The sequence below is a fragment of the Danio rerio genome, chromosome 4 (genome assembly GCF_049306965.1).
Source record: "Danio rerio strain Tuebingen ecotype United States chromosome 4, GRCz12tu, whole genome shotgun sequence".
In the NCBI taxonomy this organism is placed as follows: domain Eukaryota; kingdom Metazoa; phylum Chordata; class Actinopteri; order Cypriniformes; family Danionidae; genus Danio; species Danio rerio.
Genome location: NC_133179.1, coordinates 47,299,154 through 47,319,602, shown reverse-complemented (window position 1 = coordinate 47,319,602; position 20,449 = coordinate 47,299,154). Strand labels below are relative to the sequence as shown.

General features: G+C 40.5%; 3 protein-coding genes and 9 non-coding genes across 12 annotated transcripts in view; 2 read left to right on the top strand and 10 right to left on the bottom strand.

The window, feature by feature from the left end:
• LOC108183924 (uncharacterized) overlaps nt 1-20,449 on the top strand; it is a 667,181-nt gene that overhangs the window by 272,416 nt on the left and 374,316 nt on the right. The window lies entirely within an intron of this gene.
• The window catches only part of LOC110439424 (uncharacterized), a 326,082-nt gene that overhangs the window by 121,331 nt on the left and 184,302 nt on the right, over nt 1-20,449 (bottom strand). The window lies entirely within an intron of this gene.
• LOC110439432 (uncharacterized) overlaps nt 1-20,449 on the top strand; it is a 215,198-nt gene that overhangs the window by 87,790 nt on the left and 106,959 nt on the right. The gene's annotated exons all lie outside the window — the stretch shown is intronic.
• LOC137494156 (5S ribosomal RNA) lies at nt 13,201-13,319 on the bottom strand. The gene has a single exon (XR_011014128.1). It is a non-coding gene; the product is annotated as a 5S ribosomal RNA (ribosomal RNA).
• LOC137494128 (5S ribosomal RNA) lies at nt 13,498-13,616 on the bottom strand. Its single transcript, XR_011014103.1, has one exon. It is a non-coding gene; the product is annotated as a 5S ribosomal RNA (ribosomal RNA).
• Nucleotides 13,795-13,913, bottom strand: LOC137493983 (5S ribosomal RNA). The gene has a single exon (XR_011013958.1). It is a non-coding gene; the product is annotated as a 5S ribosomal RNA (ribosomal RNA).
• On the bottom strand, nt 14,092-14,210 carry LOC137494026 (5S ribosomal RNA). Its single transcript, XR_011014001.1, has one exon. It is a non-coding gene; the product is annotated as a 5S ribosomal RNA (ribosomal RNA).
• Nucleotides 16,914-16,995, bottom strand: trnas-gcu (transfer RNA serine (anticodon GCU)). The gene has a single exon. It is a non-coding gene; the product is annotated as a tRNA-Ser (tRNA).
• trnas-gcu (transfer RNA serine (anticodon GCU)) lies at nt 17,547-17,628 on the bottom strand. The gene has a single exon. It is a non-coding gene; the product is annotated as a tRNA-Ser (tRNA).
• On the bottom strand, nt 18,180-18,261 carry trnas-gcu (transfer RNA serine (anticodon GCU)). The gene has a single exon. It is a non-coding gene; the product is annotated as a tRNA-Ser (tRNA).
• Nucleotides 18,813-18,894, bottom strand: trnas-gcu (transfer RNA serine (anticodon GCU)). The gene has a single exon. It is a non-coding gene; the product is annotated as a tRNA-Ser (tRNA).
• Nucleotides 19,442-19,523, bottom strand: trnas-gcu (transfer RNA serine (anticodon GCU)). Its single transcript has one exon. It is a non-coding gene; the product is annotated as a tRNA-Ser (tRNA).

The following is a 20,449-nucleotide window of genomic DNA, read 5'->3' as shown; positions in this document are numbered from 1 at the left end:
TGTTCATCTTTAACTCATACACTGGCTCTACTCTTCTCCACAACGGTGACAGACAGAAGAAATTAGCTTCAGGTTTTACAGTAAAATACTGTTTTTTCCTTGATTTAACGGTAATCTACTGGCAGCTGTGGTTGCCAGCAATCTACTGTTTTTTTACAGACTATTTCTGTAGTGTAAATTAACAGTATATTACTGTTAAAATACATTTTTACACGGTGTTTTTACCTCTCACACCTTTAACCCTTTAAACCCCAGAGCATATACTTCAGTTTTTATTGAAGTGTCCACACTACTGAGTGTTCAAGAAACATGGAGCAAAGCTGAAGTAAATTCATTAATTAACTGACTAATTAAATGATAATTGAGGATTAACAATGAATAAATGAAGAAATACTGAAGGAAAAAAACAAGAACAGAACGTACAAAACTTTAGTCACAGCTTTATAATGAAATAACCTGAAGAACAACAAATGATTAAATCATTTAAATTATCAGCGGATGATAAAACAACTCTACAAACATCATCACCAGCTACACTTATTACTTAATACATGTATTTTTGTTTAACATCTACTAAAGTTCTTCTTGAGAAAAAAGTGAAAGTTTTACGTCACCATCATGGAGAACAGAGTTTGCTTTAGTTGGGCTCTTAGCCCTGTCATTTTTAACATTGAAATATCTTGGTTGCTGCATTTGATAAGAACTTTGTTTAAAAAGCTCCTTTGTTGTGGCAAGCCAGCCAAAAACCTAAATAAGATCTGGTGATGTTCATGTTGCTATTAAATGGCAGAGTCTGTTCTCATTTAATATAATAAAATTTACTGCTTTTATTCAATGATAAATTTATTGTTTTACATTGTATGTCTATATATGGCAATGATTTCTGGAAGTTTTTAAGAATATCTTGGACAAAACACTGCTCTATGGTGTAACTTGCACTCAGAGACATCAATAATCAGCATATGAACCTCAATAATGGTGACGACTTACAAAATTAACAGTTTAACTCACAAACAGGCAACTGAAAGTCTAAACATAAACAACAGCAGAATCAAACACAAAGAAAAGTGTGAGACCATTATACAACATTTATTTATACCGCAATGCATGCTGGGATATTTGTACCGTGCCACTCCCAGCAAGCATTGCAGCATGAAACATTTGAGATGTTACCATTGTTGAGATACAAGGTCAGATTCATGAGGTCTGAGTGTGTATTTGTCATAACTGAAGTGTTTTTGTATGTTATTTCTTAACTGTTAAGTAATTACAGAGGTATATTTTCTGTTTCCACTTCTCATTAATTAAATTAATACCTGCAACTAAGCATAAAATCTATTACATGTGGCCCTTCTTCCAGATTCATACCAAACATTTATCAGAACTAATTTCAAACAAATAGATTTCTCTATTTATTGACTTTTCATCTTGATTGTTATAATACAAGCATTTTGTTAACTCTTAATTATAGTAATTGGAGAGTCTGAATTAAATAGTTCAAGGGTGAAGAGCCCAACTAAATCAGCCCCTCACTCCATTACGGTGACACAAAAACGCCTTAATTTCTGTTGGATCTCAATGAGAATAGTATGGAAGTCAAATCAGTCAGTAATAAGTGTGTCTGCTGTTGTTTGTGGAGTTGTTTAATGATCCTCTGCTGAGACTGAAGCTGTTTTATTTTATTTGATTTTATTTAATGTTGTAACTCAAGTCACTGTTTGTGTTTCTTGTTTATTTTCTTCAGTAATTGTAATTATTAACAGCAGGTGTTCATCAGTGTCTGAATTCACTCATTAGTGTTCATTAAAACTGTCAGGTGAACTATATTAGTTAACTAGTGTATGAAATAGTGAACAAGGACACAAAGTGTGAAAACATCGAATCTGAACTCTGTTAGCTCACAGTTTTCTGCAGTTGGTTACTTTCTCGAAAACAAAAATGTTACCCAGAAAGCACTGTTTTTAACACAATATTACTGTTTTAGTGAAAAAACCTTATTTTACCGTAGAATCTGACCGTTTTTTAACAGCAATTTTTTTACAGTGCACCTCCTTAGGGAACCTCACTTCTAGGAACCTTGTTCCGTCCTCAATGTCAGTGCCTGTGTAAACTCTTCTTTTTATTTTTGATATGGAATAAACTCCCCATCCTTCTAATTTTTCAAAAATTTCTCTGTCATCAAGATAGACTGGCAGGTGCACGAAAGAAACAACATAATCCCTGTTTTGCAGCTCTTTGGTTTTAACAGTTCATTTCCTTAATCAACAGTTCATAGATCAATTCCTCACATGGTTCTTGCTTTTCCATAGTTAGTTCAAACTCTTTTCCTTGCCTTGGTCTCAAAGCCAGAATCTTCCCATGACCACACTTGTCTGTCACTGCTTTAATGATGTCCACAGCTTGTACCTCATTTACTTCTTCGGCATTCACTATTACTGTTACTTCTTTTAAATATTTTCTTCCACCAATTTTTTTCCTTTGTCCAGCTCGTTGTCTATCAACCAGTCCAATGTCGTTAACCATTCTTGTCCCTTCATCCAGTCTAGTTTCATTTGCCAAGAGAGTCTCTGCATCCAGCCCTGTTTCGTTTGCCAAATAACCATCCATTTTATGTCCAGGAAAAGTGCAAAAAAAAAAACAATAAAAAAACACACACCCTCCAGTTAGCAAGATGCTGCTCTCAGGTGGTTTAAAAAAAAAACTCTATTTCAGTCCACAAAAAAAAAAAAAACACAAAACAAAAATTCTAAAATGGAGGAGACCCTTTCTCTGAACTGCAGCTGTTCACTCCCTGTATTGTTCACTAGTGTCCTCTAGTGTTCCCAGGGTGGTACGGCCATAAGCAGGCAAGAACTCTACCACTGAGCCACCAATGTTGACACATGTCTTTTCTTGCCTTTGTGGTGTGTGTGCTGCAAGGCTGTTACATGCAGCTGGAAGAGCAGCAACACAAAACAGGAACTACATTGGCCAAGAATCAGACCCGGGTCTCCCACATGGGAGGCGAGAATTCAACCACTGAACCCCCAATGCTGCCTCACATGTTCACCTGCCCTTGTGGGCTCTGAGTGCTGCCAGGCGGTTACATGCAGCTGGAAGGGGAGCAACACAAATTGCATTGGCCAGGAATCAACACGAATCCACGAATGCTGACCTGCTTATTATTTTGCCATTAGCCAGGAATCGGACACACAGCTCCCGCGTGGTGAGAATTTTACCACTGAACCACCAGTGCTGGCCAATGCTGTTCCTTGCCTTTGTGTTGTGTGAGTGCTTAAAAGGCCGTCAACCAGAGCTGGAAGAGTAGCAACACAAAACAGGAGTTACATTGAATGTGAATCGGTGTTGTGTGAGTGCTGCAAGGCTGTTACATGTAGCTGGAAGAGAAGCAACACAAAACAGGAACTGCATTGGCCGGGTATCAGACCCGTCTCCCGCATGGGAGGTGAGAATTCTACCACTGAACCACCACTGCTGTCATGCATGTTCCCGTGCCTTTTTAGGGAGTGGGTGCTTTAAGGCTGGTACATACAGCTGGAAGAGGAGCAACACAAAACAGCAATTGCATTGGCTAAGAACTGTACCCAGATCTCTCGCGTGGCAGGTGAGAATTCTACCACTGAACCACCAACGCTGATAAAATCATGCTGTTGCCCTAGTGGGGCGTGAGTGCTGCAAGGCTGTTAGACACAGCTAGAAGAGGAGCAGCACAAAACAGGAACTGCATTGGCCGGGAATCTGACCTGGGTCACCCACATAGCAGGCGAGATTTCTACCACTAAGGGCTCTATTTTGACGGTCCATGCGCAGAGCGCAAAATGCAGGGTGCAAACGCTTGCAGGGTGTGTCAGAATGCATTTTTGATAATTTAAGGACGGGAAAATCCGCTTTGCGCCAAGGCGCATGGTCTAAAAGGGTTGAGTTTATTTTCTTAATGAGTTAAAGGTGTGTTTTGAGAATAAACCAATTAGAGTCTCATCTCCCATTACCTTTAAGAGCTAGCTGCGTCGCGCCATAAGCACATTTGCTATTTACAGGACGCAAAGTAAGTCTAAGTGGAAAAACTGAGCATTTCACAAGCAAACAGTTAACAGTTTTTTTTTAATTGAAAACTGTTAAACAGAGCATCTACTGCGTGAGAAGGAGAGATAAATGATCTACTTTCACTTTCGCTCTTGGATATGGAAACCTTTACGCACAGACATCAATTAGTCTATAAATAATTAATTGTATTTGTTAAGCGCAAATATTCATTTCAAAACTATTTCTAAATTCAGTTCTAATTTCCAGCAAACTAATAAATGAACAACAATAACGAAGTGTGTTCAAAAACCTGTGTTATATCCTAAAACACATGCTGTGCCCCATATGGTCTAAAACCTGACAGGTGGGCAAATGTAAGCTTGTTTTTAATAAAACAAAGATAAATATGGATATAATAAATAATACTGCTAATAATAATAACATTATACAAAAGCAAATTGTTATGAATGAACTGAAAAAGCCTCCCGAGATGAAGAAGACATAAAAGCAGTGATTTTTCATATTTATGTAGGCTAGAAAATAATATGTTTTGTAATATTTTAATCCTTAATATTTATATCCTATATCTATTCTTATTATATCCTATATATAACCTTAATATTAAAATTTTTTCATATGTACAGATATTTGCCTATTGCTCTCTTGTGCGTATTAAGCAGTGTGTAAGCGAGGTGCAACTCTGCGCAGGAGTTTAGACCGAGTTTGTTTTGGTCTAATGAAAAATCTATTTTCAGTTTCTCAAAATAACAACGCGCCAGCAGTGCCTCAGAACACCTTCCTTTTTAGACTAGAACGCCTATGCGTGCACATATGAGCGCTAATGCATTTGCTATTTAAACAGCGTAGCGCAACGCCTCTTGTGTCAAGCTTCAACTAGCAAAATACTGTTGCACCGCGCTTATGATAGGGCCCTAAACCATCAATGCTGAAACACATGTTATCCTACCCTAGTGGGGTGTGATTGCTGCTATGCTGTTACATGCAGCTGGAAGAGTAGCAACACAGACCAGCAACTGCATTGGCTGGCAATCAGACCCAGGTCTTCCACAAGACGGGCTAAAATTCTACCACTGAAACACCAACGCTGGCACATATGTTCTTTTGCCCTTGTGGGAAGTCAGTGCTGCAAGGCAGTTCATGCAGCTGGAAAAGGAGCCACACAAAACAGCAACTGCACTAGACAGAAATCGAACTCATGTGTCCCGCATGGTAGGCGAGAATTCTACCACTGAACCAACAATGTAGATATACTCATGTTGCTGCCCTAGTGGGGTGTGATTGCTACAAGGCTGTTACCCAGAGCTGGAAGAGTAGCATCACAAAACAGTAATTGCATTAGCCAAGAATCAGACCTGGGTCTCCCACGTGACAGGTGAGAATTCTACCACTGAAGCACCAATGCTGATCCATGTTGTTTCTTGCCTTTGTGTTGTGTGAGAGCTAAAAGGCCGTCAACCAGAGCTGGAACAGGAGCCACACAAAACAGCAATTGTTATAGCCAGGAATCGACGCCAGGCCTCCCGCGTGGCAAGTGAGAATTCTACCACTGAACCACCAATGCTGATATGCTTTAGCTGCTGTCCTATTGGGGTGTGATTGCTGCAAGGCTGTTACCCAGAGCTGGAAGAGTAGCAACACAAAACAGGATTTGCATTGGCCAGAAAACAGACACGGGTCTCCCGCGTCACAAATGGGAATTTTACCACTGAACCACCAACGCTGATATGCTCATACTGCTGTCCTAGTGGGTTTGATTGCTGCAAGGCTGTTACCCAGAGCTGAAAGAGTAGCAACACAAAACAGAAATTGCATTGGCCGGGAATCGGACCCGGGTCTCCAGTATGCAAGGTGAGAATTCTACCACTGAACCACCAATGCTGATATGCTTTGATTGCTGCCCTAGTGGGGTGTGTGCTGCAAGGCTGTTACCCAGAGCTGGAAGAGTATGTCCCGTGAGGCAGGCGAGAATTTTACCAGTGAACCACCAATGCTGACCTACCTTGTTCCTTGCCTTTGTGTGAGTGCTAAAAGGACATCAACCAGAGCTGGAACAGGAGCCACAAAAAACCACTTCTCTATTAGTCAGGATTCAACTCCAGGTGTCCCGCGTGGCAAGCGAGAATTCTAACACTAAACCACCAATGCTGATATGCTCATACAGCTGTCCTAGTGGGTTTTGATTGCTGCAAGGCTGTTACCCAGAGCTGGAAGAGTAGCAACACAAAACAGGAATTGCATTGGGCGGGAATCGGACCCGGGACTCCAGCGTGGTAGGTGAGAATTCCACCACTGAACCACCAACGCTAACCCAAGTTGTTCTTTGCCTTTGTGTTATGTGAGTACTAAAAATCCATCAACCAGAGTTGTAACAGGAGCCACACAAAACAGCAATTGCATTAGCAGGGAATGGAACCCAGGTCTCCCTCATAGCAGGAAAAAATTCGATCAGTGAACCACCAGTGCTGATATGCTAATGCTGCAGCCCTAGTGGGGTGTGATTGCTGCAAGGCTGTTACCCAGAGCTGGAAGAGTAGCAATACAAAAAAGGAATTGCATTGGCCGGGAAACGGACCCGGATCTCCTGCGTGGGAGGCAAGAAGTCTACCACTGAACCACCAATGCTGATATGCTCATACTACTGTCCTAGTGGGGTGTGATTGCTGCAAGGCTGTTACCCAGAGCTGAAAGAGTAGCAACACAAAACAGGGTTTGCATTGGCCAGGAAGCGGACGAGGGTCTCCCACGTGGCAGGCGAGAATTCAACCAGTGAACCACCAATGCTGATATGCTCATACAGCTGTCCTAGTTGGGTGTGATTGCTGCAAGGCTGTTACCCAGAGCTGGAAGAGAAGCAACACAAAAAAAGAACTGCGTTGGCCGGGAATCGGTCCCGAGTCTCCTGTGAGGGAGGCGAAAATTCTACCACTAAACCACCAATGCTGATACAATCATACTGCTGTCCTAGTGGGGTGTGATTGCTGCAAGGCTGTTACCCAGGCTGGAAGAGTAGCAACACAAAACAGGAGTTGCATTGGCCGGGAATCGGACCCGGGTGTCCCACGTGGCAGGCGAGAATTCTACCACTGAACCACCAATGCTGATATGTTTAAATTGCTGCTCTAGTGGGGTGTGACTGCTGCAAGGCTGTTCTCCAGAGCTGAAAGAGTAGCAACACAAAACAGGAGTTGCATTGGCCGGGAATCGGACCTGTGTCTCCCACGTGGCAGGCGAGGATTCTACCAGTGAACCACAAATGCTGAAATGCTCATACTGCTGTTCTAGTTGGGTGTGATTGCTGCAAGGCTGTTACCCAGAGCTGAAAGAGTAGCAACACAAATCAGGAATTGGATTGGCCAGGAATCGGCCCCGGGTCTCCCGCGTGGCAGGCGAGAATTCTACCACTGAACCACCAATGCTGATATGCTTATATTGCTGTCCTAGTGGGGTGAGACTGCTGCAAGGCTGTTACCCAGAGCTGGAAGAGTAGCAACACAAAACAGGATTTGCATTGGCCAGGAATCGGACCCGGGTCTCCCACGTGGCAGGCGAGAATTCTACCACTTTTTTTTTTTTTTTTTTTTTTACAAAACATTAAAAAGGTCCGTATTACATCATATCTTCACAATAAAACATTTTAAATATAAAATGTTGCAAGTAGAACTCCTTAAAGGGTATAATCACATTTTTAAAAAGGCATTTTCATTCCTGTGTCATTTAAAATCTTTGAAACTTCTTGAGTAAAAACATCATAAAAAGCCTCCTGCATGTCCTCCAACTTAAAATAATAAAACAGACATTCAACATATTTCTCCACCTTCCTCTTAAATACATTCCACACATCTAATACAGCTTTTTCCTTTTTTGCAGCAACTCTTCTCTCCCATACTGCACTTTTCATTAACATCACAAGTAAATTTATGAGCTTTTCATTATTACATTCTTTGTTCACTCCCAACATCAACACCTTTTCCCACTCAAGTTCGTCATCTCTTTCTCCTTTCAAAGTTAAAATAATGCTTTTGTATTTCTCATTAAAATCTTTCAACTCATTACAATATAAAAACAGGTGTAAGAATCCTTCATCTGCATCTTGACATACTTTACACGTGACACTTTCCTCCATCCCTATTTTGTTTAAAATTATATCTGTAAAAACTGCTTTATTTCTGATCAAATATTCCAAATTCTCCACTTTTGACTGTACTAATTTGCCCTTTATATTAGCCCATATGTTGTCTTCATTTACATCTTTAAACATCCGTATCCAGTACTCATTTGAACGCGGTTTCTTAAAAACCCCATCTCTAAAAAACCCATAAATCATTTTCACAGTACTATCTTTCAAGTTCCACCATTTCTCGCCAAATTTTACAATCACATCTTTACTTTGTTTATTTTCTTCCATGTTTTCTATTCTTGTTAACCATTCTGCAGGTATGGCATTTTTGATTATGTCGTATTCCTTTATTAAGTCTTGTCTGTTAAAATCCTCCTTCGCTTCATCCATTACGTCAATAACATACTGTACCTGTAAAAATCCTTCCTTAAATTCATATAAAACATCCCTTACTCTTGTTATTCCCACCTCCCACCATTTCCTAAAAAACACCACTTTCTCTTGATTAAGAATGCCACTGTTTAAGAATAAAGGCTGATTTAAAATGTTCTCGCGTCCTTGTATGTTAAAATGTACACAAGTTAAAAATTTCCCCCATGCTCCAATCAATTCTTTATAAAAATCTGGTAGACCCTCTGTCATGAATTTTTTCATCCTCATGCATAAAATATTATCTCCCAAATTAAAATTGCCACTTTTACTTAAAAAATATTCCATTGTTCTTTTCCATGCTGCCTTATTGTCTTCATCCAAATATTTCCTTACCATTTTTACTCTTAAACTGTTTTTTCTTTGCTCCACGTCTATTAAACCTAGACCCCCTTTGCCTACTTCTCCAATTAACGTTGCATATGCTATTCTTGGAGGTTTCCCTTCCCATAAAAAATCTAAAAAACATTGTTTCAGCCTTTTTTCCATCCACAGTGGCATTGATGACACATATAAAATATTCCATAATTTAGAAACCATTAAAACATTCAAAATTAAAACCCTCCCCTTCAAAGTTAAAGACATTAATTTCCAAAACCTCAGCCTCCGTTCAATCCCTCCTAAAATTTCCTCCCACATGGTTACTTCTGCTTTCTTTTCATCCCTCCCAATTATAATGCCTAAAATTTTAATTTCATCCATTTCCTTAAAAGTAAAATGTCCAGATAAAGCCTCAGTTCTCCCAAATCTCAAATATACTGTTTTATCTTCATTTATTTTAGCCCCTGACCCCTTGCAAAAATGCTGTACTATTTCCATTGCTTGCTTTACACTTGCCAGATCTTGTAGTATTAATGTGGTATCGTCAGCATATTGAAATATTTTATTCACTCCCCCCTCTACCTCTATTCCTTTTATTCTGTCCTCGTGCTTCACAGCTAATCCCAGTGGTTCTGCAACTAAAGCATATAAAAGTGCAGATAACGGACAACCCTGTCTGATTGACCTTGTTAACTTAAAACAGTCTGTTAAAAACCCATTGCATTTTATCCTTGTTACCGCTCCTCTATATAAAATCTGAACCCACTTTATAAAATTTTCCCCAAAACCAAAACTCTTTAACACTCCAAATAAAAAGTCATGCTCCACCCTATCAAAAGCTTTCTCGAAGTCCAGACTAATTAAAAAACCATCTTTCTGCTTATCATTTATATATCTAATTGTGTCTTTAATACTCATAGTTGTATCCGCAATGTCTCGTCCTTTTATACTATATGCTTGGTTTGTTTTTATTATGCTTGGCATCACTTCTTTTAGTCTATTAGCCAAAACTTTGGCTAAAATCTTCAAATCAGTATTAAGCATTGTTATAGGTCTATAGTTTTTTAAAGCTACTTTATCCCCCTTTCCTTTGTATATCACCTTCATTAAGCCCATCCCCATTCTTTTATTTATCTCACCATTCTCAAAAATGTCATCATATACTTCCTTTAAAATACTAGATAAAATATCTTTAAAAACAATATAAAATTCACTTCCCAACCCATCTATTCCTGGACTTTTCTTTTTGTTCAATCCACTAATTGCTCTTTTTATTTCTTCTTCTCTTATCTCCTCGTCACATTCTCTTTTTTCCCCTTCTTCTACTCTTGATTTTATTAGATTTAGTAATTCCCCTTTTTCTTTTTCTTTTATTCCCTCTGTGCAAAACAATTTCTCATAATATGATCTTATTTCTTCCAAAATCTCCTCATGTTGTTCTACTATGTTCCCATTTTTGCTCCTTATTTCTCTAATCATTTCTGACTTCCCTCTTCTCTTCTCTAGATCAAAGAAAAATTTAGTGCACTTTTCCCCCTCTACTGTAAATTTTGCTTTGCTTCTTAATCTTGCACCTTCAAATTTCTCCTCCTCCATTTCATTTAATCTTCCTTGCAGTTCTTTAATCTTTTGTATATTTTTTCCATTCTCATTTTTCAATTCGTTTTCTAGTTTTTCTTTCAGCTCCTTTTCCTTATATTTTTTACAATTTTGTAATTGTCTACAATATTTTATCGTAAACTTTTTAACTAAATACTTCACATTCTCCCACCACATTCTTTTGTCCTCATTATAGATTTCATTCCCTTTTTCCTTTTGAATAATTTCCTTTACACTTAAAACATAGTCTTCATTCTTTAAAACCGCTGTGTTTAAAACCCATACCCCTGGCCCTCTTTTCACATTACTCCAGTCTAGCTTCATAAAAAGTGGCTTATGGTCACTCAGACTTGTTTCTTCATATTTAATCTTGTTTATAAACCCTTCAACATTTCTTGTGCATAAAATAAAATCTATTCTTGTTTGACAACAAAAATTCCCCACTATCTGTCTTCTTGAGTACTCTTTTGTCTGTTCATTCCTTTCTCTCCACACATCAATTAAATTCATTTCCTCCATCAATATTTTTAGTTCTTTTCTCCCCTTATCCGTTTTAAAAACCATTCCCTCAGCCATTTCTAATTTACTAAAAACAGTGTTAAAATCACCCATGATAATAACTCTTTCGTGTTTCTTTAAATAATCTCTAAGTACATTAAAATACTCTTTCTTTTTGTTCTCCTCTGTTGGGGCGTGAACATTCACCATAATTACTTTTTTCTTTTCATACTCCATTTCACATATCATACACTTTCCCTCTTTGTCATTATAGATTGTTTTACATAAAACCCCACTGTTTTCTTTTAGTAAAATTGCAACTCCTCTCCCTAGTCTCCCATCCCCATTATTGTATAACATTTCCCCACTCCACCTTTTTCTTATTTCCTTCATGCATTCTTCCCTCCAGTTTGTCTCTTGTAGTAAAATCACATCTTCTCGTTTACACATTTCTTTCACTTTTTCAAATTTCCTGATGTCTAAAAGCCCTCTTGCATTAAAAGACACAATTCCTAAAACCATAAAAAATATAAAAACATTCATAAAAGACATAAAAACATTCATAAAAAACATAATCTCAGTCCATGTCTTCCAAGCCCTTTAGCAGCTCATACTTATTTGCGCATTCAATTTCTTCATCTTTTAGCAGTTTTTTTCTTGCAGTCTCTAAATTAGGTTTTATCTTTAACGATCTTCTTCTTTTTGCTGATTTCCCCTGTGTCTCTTTGTTTCCATCCTTTTGTAAATGTCCCTCTAAATCGGCCTGCTCGTCAATACTTTGGCCTTTTGTCTCCTCTGTGTCCAATGCCTTTTGAAAACTGTCTGTCATGTCCATTTGTGTCCAAAATGTGTCTTCCTGTTGTCCTTGATTTAAGTCTTTATTATTCGAATCGCTCAATTCTGCTGCTTCCAAAACACTCTTTAAACTGTCAGTCATATCCATTTGTGTCCATGTTGTCCCTTCCTGTTCCGTGACTCTGTCTATTCCATTAGTCTCATTCTCTTGTAGTTTTTCACTTTCAGATTCTGTTCTTTTTTCTTGTGTTGTTGTTTTGTCCTCTGACTGGATATTGTCTCCTTCATACATCTGCCTGCCTACCTGCTGCTCTACCTCCTCCTCCTCTTCCCCCATCCAACATTCACATTTATTTAAAACCTTATTACAATCCGGGCACTTCACAGCAGTGCAAAACTTTGCAAAGTGCCCCCTTTCCTCGCACTTATAGCACCTAAAATCAGGACAGTCCTTTACCACATGATCTGGGCTCATGCACAGCCTGCACGTTTTCACCTGATGACTGTGCATCACCCTAAAGTATTGTGGACCTTCTGCTGTCTCTATTCTTGTGCTGTACGGGAGGGACGCCACTTCTTTGGGGAATCTGGTTTTCACAAACCTCGTCCCATCTTCAATATTTGTGCCCGGATAAAACCTTCTTTTAATTTTTGAAATGGGACAAACTCCCCAATGATCCAATTTGTCTAAAATATCTTTATCAGCAACATAGACAGGCAGATGCATGAAGGAGACAACATAATCACGGTTTTGTAGCCTCTTAACTGCACAGTTTATCCCTTTAATAGTCAATTCGTCCGTTAACTCATCAGCATCTTCCTCTCTTTCAAGTGTTACTTCATATTCCTTGTTGTGTTTTGGTCTTACAGCCAAAATCTTTCCATCCCCAATCCTCTCCGTCACTGCTTTAATTACATCCATTGCTCTCACCTCTGTTGCTTGTCCTATGTCCACTGTTACAGTTGCTTCTTTTAGATAAATCCTTTTCCTTGCTTCCTTCTCCGATTGGTTTGTTTCTCGTTGTCGTCTGTCCAGTCCATTGTCTTTTGCCTTCTCAACTCCGTCCGCCATTGCCAGGTCTGTCACCGTAGATCCGTCCATTGCAAAAAAAAGCTAAATAAAAAAAGACTCCTCCCGAACAGCTCACGCTGCTGGGAGGACAAACTAAACAATGAATGTACCACTATCACACATGCACAGGGTGGTGTGGCCGTAAGCGAAAGAGGCCGTCCAGAGTTGGCTATTTAAAACAGGCGCAGCACCAGGGAACGAGCGCAGCTCAGCTGGCATCGACACAGCACCGACAGAAACAATGCCCTTGAAGGCGAGAAAAAATAATGGCAGCGAAGCTGTGAGATGGGGACGTCTATCAGCTGCCAAATGAAGGACTTCGAAAAGCTTACAGCACCTCGTATTCCCGGGCAGTCTCCCATCCAAGTACTAACCAGGCCCGACCCTGATTTACTTCCGAGTTCAGATGAGAGCGGGCATTTGCAGGGTGGTATGGCCGTAAGCGAAAGAGGCTGTCAAGAGTTGGCTATTTAAAACAGGCGCAGCACCAGGGACCGAGCGTAGCTCAGCTGGCATCGACACAGCATCGACAGAAACAATGCCCTTGAAGGCGAGGAAAAATAATGGCAGCGAAGCTGTGACACGGGGAAGTCTATCAGCTGCCAAATGAAGGACTTCGAAAAGCTTACAGCACCTGGTATTCCCAGGCGGTCTCCCATCCAAGTACTAACCAGGCCCGACCCTGATTTACTTCCGATTTCAGATGAGAGCGGGCATTTGCAGGGTGGTATGGCCGTAAGCGAAAGAGGCTGTCAAGAGTTGGCTATTAAAAACAGGCGCAGCACCAGGGACCGAGTGCAGCTCAGCTGGCATCGACACAGCATCGACAGAAACAATGCCCTTGAAGGCGAGAAAAAATAATGGCAGCGAAGCTGTGACACAGGGAAGTCTATCAGCTGCCAAATGAAGGACTTCGAAAAGCTTACAGCACCTGGTATTCCCAGGCGGTCTCCCATCCAAGTACTAACCAGGCCCGACCCTGCTTTACTTCCGAGTTCAGATGAGAGCGGGCATTTGCAGGGTGGTATGGCCGTAAGCGAAAGAGGCTGTCAAGAGTTGGCTATTTAAAACAGGCGCAGCACCAGGGACTGAGCGCAGCTCAGCTGGCATCGACACAGCATCGACAGAAACAATGCCCTTGAAGGCGAGAAAAAATAATGGCAGCAAAGCTGTGACACGGGGAAGTTTATCAGCTGCCAAATGAAGGACTTCGAAAAGCTTACAGCACCTGGTATTCCCAGGCGGTCTCCCATCCAAGTACTAACCAGGCCCGACCCTGATTTACTTCCGAGTTCAGATGAGAGCGGGCATTTCCAGGGTGGTATGGCCGTAAGCGAAAGAGGCCGTCAAGAATTGGCTATTTAAAACAGGCGCAGCGGTCTCCCATTCAAGTACTAACCAGGCCCGACCCTGCTTTACTTCCGAGTTCAGATGAGATCGGGCATTTGCAGTGTGGTATGGTCGTAAGCGAAGGAGGCCGTCAAGAGTTGACTATTTAAAACAGGCGCAGCACCAGGGAACGAGCGCAGCTCAGCTGGCATCGACACAGCACAGACAGAAACAATGCCCTTGAAGGTGAGAAAAAATAATGGCAGCGAAGCTGTGACACGGGGAAGTCTATTAGCTGCCAAAGAAGGACTTCGAAAAGCTTACAGCACCTGGTATTCCCAGGCGGTCTCCCATCCAAGTGTAACAGGTGTACTATATTTATTTATTATTGGACTAGACAATAAAACCAGAAGATTACAAGGTAAGTAAAAGGAGGTGGGGGTGAAACTGAGCTATAACCAAAGACAAACTGAATGTTTTAAATACAAAAATAATTTTACTTTAGATTGTATGAATTTTTTCCTTTTTGTATTTGTCTTAGTAAACAATACTTACATCAGTAACATAACTATTTATACACAACCCCAGGGTGCACCTACTTTACAATTTTTTTAAATCAAACACAAATCACAATAATTTAATTCAAGTGAAAACAAAAGAAACCTTAAAATAACACAAATAAATCAGTGTCGTTGTTCACTCTGAAATTGGTGAAATCAGTTCAATTCAGATAAAGTTCTGTTTTTTCCCTCCAAGAAAATCAGTCCTTAGAGCTGTAATTAAAAATCGCAGTCCAATAAAGGAATTAACTTTTTGGCAAATTCTTACTTTATCCGATGAAATGAGGATAAATTGAAATATGTGTTCTTCACAGTTTTCCAGGTCGATGTAGGAGGCTCGCCATCAATACAAGGAATCCAGTGAAACTGGGAAAATGTCCTCAGAAAAAAACCTGGCCTGATCACAGACCAGAATATATAAATAAGTTTAATATGTTCAAAATCATTTCAAAAACATACAAAATATACAAAACGTGGAACAAATAAAACACATACACACACACGTTTACCATAAAATGAGCTAATATAATGGAATACCTGTCAAATTCGCGATGTCTTTATCACTCTATGGTCTTCTCACACACACACGATTGCAAAATGGCGTCAGCGCACTGTAAACGCAATGCAACATGCGGTCTGACTTCAACACACTCTTAAACACACTAAATAACGACTATTTTGCAGGTACAACTTGATTTCAACTAAAATCACTGTTAAACTGTTTAGGAATCATAACATACTGTATTTTAATCTTTTTGTTCAAGTTTGCTCCTCTCCATTGTTCTGCAAACCGGTCTAGTCTCTGCTCTGTCTCTCTCTCCCGGCAAGCTGGAAGGGGCGAAACTAACAACCCGCTCCTACGATTGGTTGTTACTTTACCTCAAACTACATTTGTATACATGAATTTTTTTTCGTTTATTATATTTATAAAGACTTGTAGATATAATAATAATATGATTATACTGCTCTAAATAATATTATAAATAAATATTTAACTATTTCACTAGGGTTACATATGTTTCAGCAAATATTGTCGGTAAGATGACTTTCAGTTTTGCCGTATGAACGACAAATCAAATGAACGACAAAAATGGGATTCGATGGACTCGGCCACCCCGTCATGTATGTACTCACTTTCCTGTTGGGGGCTGGACTACGGCATTTCTGTATGTATTTGCTGCTATTTTCTGTAAAGATGACGTTAAATTTTGCAACAACATCCTTCAAAACGATAAGAGCGTGCGAGTAAAACACCTTCCACGGAAGAACCGGCCTCTTTCAAATGCCAAAGCATTTGAACGACAAGGATGGGATTCGATGGACTCTTCCACCTCGTCATGTATGTACTCACTTTCATGATGGGGGCTGGACTATGGCATATATCTTTGTATTTGCAGCTATTTTCAATAAAATTGACATAAAATTTTGCAACAACATCCTTCAAATCGCTAAAAGAGTGAGAGTAAAAGAACTTCTACAAAAACACCATGATCTCTCGAATGCCAGAACATATGAGCTACGAGGATGGGATTCAAACCCACACATGCAAAGCACAATGGATTAGCAGTCCATCGCCTTAACCACTCGGCCACCTTATCATACATCTTCCTTTTTCTCTGGTGGAGGCCAGACTGTACCCCATATTTGTATATGTATGTTTCTGCAACTATTTTTGGTAAGAAGACTTTCAGTTTTGCCGTATGAACGAGAGAACAAATGAACGTCAAAAATGTGATTCGATGGACTCGGCCACCCCGTCATGTATGTACTCACTTTCCTGTTGGGGGCTGGACTACGGCATTTCTGTATGTATTTGCTGCTATTTTCGGTAAAGATGACGTTAAATTTTGCAACAACATCCTTCAAAACGATAAGAGCGTGCGAGTAAAACACTTTCCACAGAAGCACCGGCCTCTTTCGAACGCCAGAGCATTTGAACGACAAGGATGGGATTCGATGGACTCTTCCACCCCGTCATGTATGTACTCACTTTCATGATGGGGGCTGGACTATGGCATATATGTTTGTATTTGCAGCTATTTTCGATAAAGTTGACATAAAATTTTGCAACAACATCCTTCAAATCGCTAAAAGATTGAGAGAACTTCTGTGGAAACACCATGATCTCTCGAATGCCAGAACATATGAGCGACGAGGATGGGATTCGAACCCACGCGTGCAAAGCACAATGGATTAGCAGTCCATCGCCTTAACCACTCGGCCACCTCGTCATGTATTTTCCATTTTCTCTGGTGGAGGCCGGACTGTACCACGTATTTGTATATGTATGTTTCTGCAACTATTTTGGGTAAGAAGACTTTCAGTTTTGCCGTATGAACGAGAGAACAAATGAACGACAAAAATGTGATTCGATGGACTCGGCCACCCCGTCATGTATGTACTCACTTTCCTGTTGGGGGCTGGACTACGGCATTTCTGTATGTATTTGCTGCTATTTTCGGTAAAGATGACGTTAAATTTTGCAACAACATCCTTCAAAACGATAAGAGCGTGCGAGTAAAACACTTTCCACAGAAGCACCGGCCTCTTTCGAACGCCAGAGCATTTGAACGACAAGGATGGGATTCGATGGACTCTTCCACCCCGTCATGTATGTACTCACTTTCATGATGGGGGCTGGACTATGGCATATATGTTTGTATTTGCAGCTATTTTCGATAAAGTTGACATAAAATTTTGCAACAACATCCTTCAAATCGCTAAAAGATTGAGAGAACTTCTGTGGAAACACCATGATCTCTCGAATGCCAGAACATATGAGCGACGAGGATGGGATTCGAACCCACGCGTGCAAAGCACAATGGATTAGCAGTCCATCGCCTTAACCACTCGGCCACCTCGTCATGTATTTTCCTTTTTCTCTGGTGGAGGCCGGACTGTACCACATATTTGTATATGTATGTTTCTGCAACTATTTTGGGTAAGAAGACTTTCAGTTTTGCCGTATGAACGAGAGAACAAATGAACGACAAAAATGTGATTCGATGGACTCGGCCACCCCATCATGTATGTACTCACTTTCCTGTTGGGGGCTGGACTACGGCATTTCTGTATGTATTTGCTGCTATTTTCGGTAAAGATGACGTTAAATTTTGCAACAACATCCTTCAAAACGATAAGAGCGTGCGAGTAAAACACTTTCCACAGAAGCACCGGCCTCTTTCGAACGCCAGAGCACTTGAACGACAAGGATGGGATTCGATGGACTCTTCCACCCCGTCATGTATGTACTCACTTTCATGATGGGGGCTGGACTATGGCATATATGTTTGTATTTGCAGCTATTTTCGATAAAGTTGACATAAAATTTTGCAACAACATCCTTCAAATCGCTAAAAGATTGAGAGAACTTCTGCGGAAACACCATGATCTCTCGAATGCCAGAACATATGAGCGACGAGGATGGGATTCGAACCCACGCGTGCAAAGCACAATGGATTAGCAGTCCATCGCCTTAACCACTCGGCCACCTCGTCATGTATTTTCCTTTTTCTCTGGTGGAGGCCGGACTGTACCACATATTTGTATATGTATGTTTCTGCAACTATTTTGGGTAAGAAGACTTTCAGTTTTGCCGTATGAACGAGAGAACAAATGAACGACAAAAATGTGATTCGATGGACTCGGCCACCCCGTCATGTATGTACTCACTTTCCTGTTGGGGGCTGGACTACGGCATTTCTGTATGTATTTGCTGCTATTTTCGGTAAAGATGACGTTAAATTTTGCAACAACATCCTTCAAAACGATAAGAGCGTGCGAGTAAAACACTTTCCACAGAAGCACCGGCCTCTTTCGAACGCCAGAGCATTTGAACGACAAGGATGGGATTCGATGGACTCTTCCACCCCGTCATGTATGTACTCACTTTCATGATGGGGGCTGGACTATGGCATATATGTTTGTATTTGCAGCTATTTTCGATAAAGTTGACATAAAATTTTGCAACAACATCCTTCAAATCGCTAAAAGATTGAGAGAACTTCTGCGGAAACACCATGATCTCTCGAATGCCAGAACATATGAGCGACGAGGATGGGATTCGAACCCATGCGTGCAAAGCACAATGGATTAGCAGTCCATCGCCTTAACCACTCGGCCACCTCGTCATTTTCCTTTTTCTCTGGTGGAGGCTGGACTGTACCACATATTTGTATATGTATGTTTCTGCAACTATTTTCGGTAAGAAAACTTTCAGTTTTGTCGTATGAACGAGAGAACAAATGAACGACAAAAATGGGATTCGATGGACTTGGCCACCCCGTCATGTATGTACTCACTTTCCTGTTGGGGGCTGGACTACGGCATCTCTGTATGTATTTGCTGCTATTTTCGGTAAAGATGACGTTAAATTTTGCAACAACATCCTTCAAAACGATAAGAGCATGCGAGTAAAACACCTTCCACGGAAGCACCGGCCTCTTGCAAACGGCAGAGCATTTGAACGACAAGGATGGGATTTGATGGACTCTTCCAGCTCGACATGTATGAACTCACTTTCATGATGGGGGCTGGACTATGGCATATATGTTTGTATTTGCAGCTATTTTTGATAAAGATGACATAAAATTTTGCAACAACATCCTTCAAATCGCTAAAAGATTGAGAGAACTTGTGCTGAAACACCATGATCTCTCGAATGCCAGAACATATGAGCGACGAGGATGGGATTCGAACCCACGCATGCAAAACACAATGGATTAGCAGTCCATCGCCTTAACCACTCGGCCACCTCGTCATGTATTTTCCTTTTTCTCTGGTGGAGGCTGGACTGTACCACATATTTGTATATGTATGTTTCTGCAACTATTTTCGGTAAAACGACTTTCAGTTTTGTCGTATGAACTCACTTTCATGATGGGGGCTGGACTATGGCATTTCTGTATGTATTTGCTGCTATTTTCGGTAAAGATGACGTTAAATTTTGCAACAACATCCTTTAAAACAACATCTTTCGGACTTCCGGTGGCGCTATGACCAAGTAAGCAGCATAAAATTGAGCTCCGTCAAAATAAAAAAAGTCAAGTGGTAACTTTAATTCCTAACACTTTGGTTGAAGTAAAATCAAGACCATCAACAAAATGAGCTCGACTTCAAGACATAAGACGAGTAATAAACTCGACAATAAGAAGGAAAGGGAGGAAAAACGGAGAACGCCGAGCCCAGTTAGCATCGAGAAGGCTAACGCTAGCAACGAAATGAAGCTAGATCCAGACGTGCTTGAAGAATTAAAGAAACTTCGCAAGGAAAATCAAGAAGGACACAGTCAGACAAAGATGTGCCTCGAAAGAGTGGAACAAACAGTTAAAGATATATAGGACCAACTTATTGAACACGAAGAAAGAATTGAACGGGCAGAAGAAAGAATAAGCATGGTGGAAGATACATCACGGCGACACCAAAGGGCGATAAAATACCTGCTTCACCGCGAATGGGATCTAACTGCAAAGTGTGACGAACTTGAAAATAGAATGAGGCGCAACAATATCCGAATTTATCAAGTGCCAGAAGGAAGTGAAGGAAAAGATACGGCGGGATTCGTGAAGAAGTTGCTAGATGAAGTACTTAATTTACCGTCAGAAATTGACATTAAGATTGAGAGGGCGCATCGTTCACTAATGCAGAAACCAACGGACACGACAGCCCCCCCGAGATCTATAATTG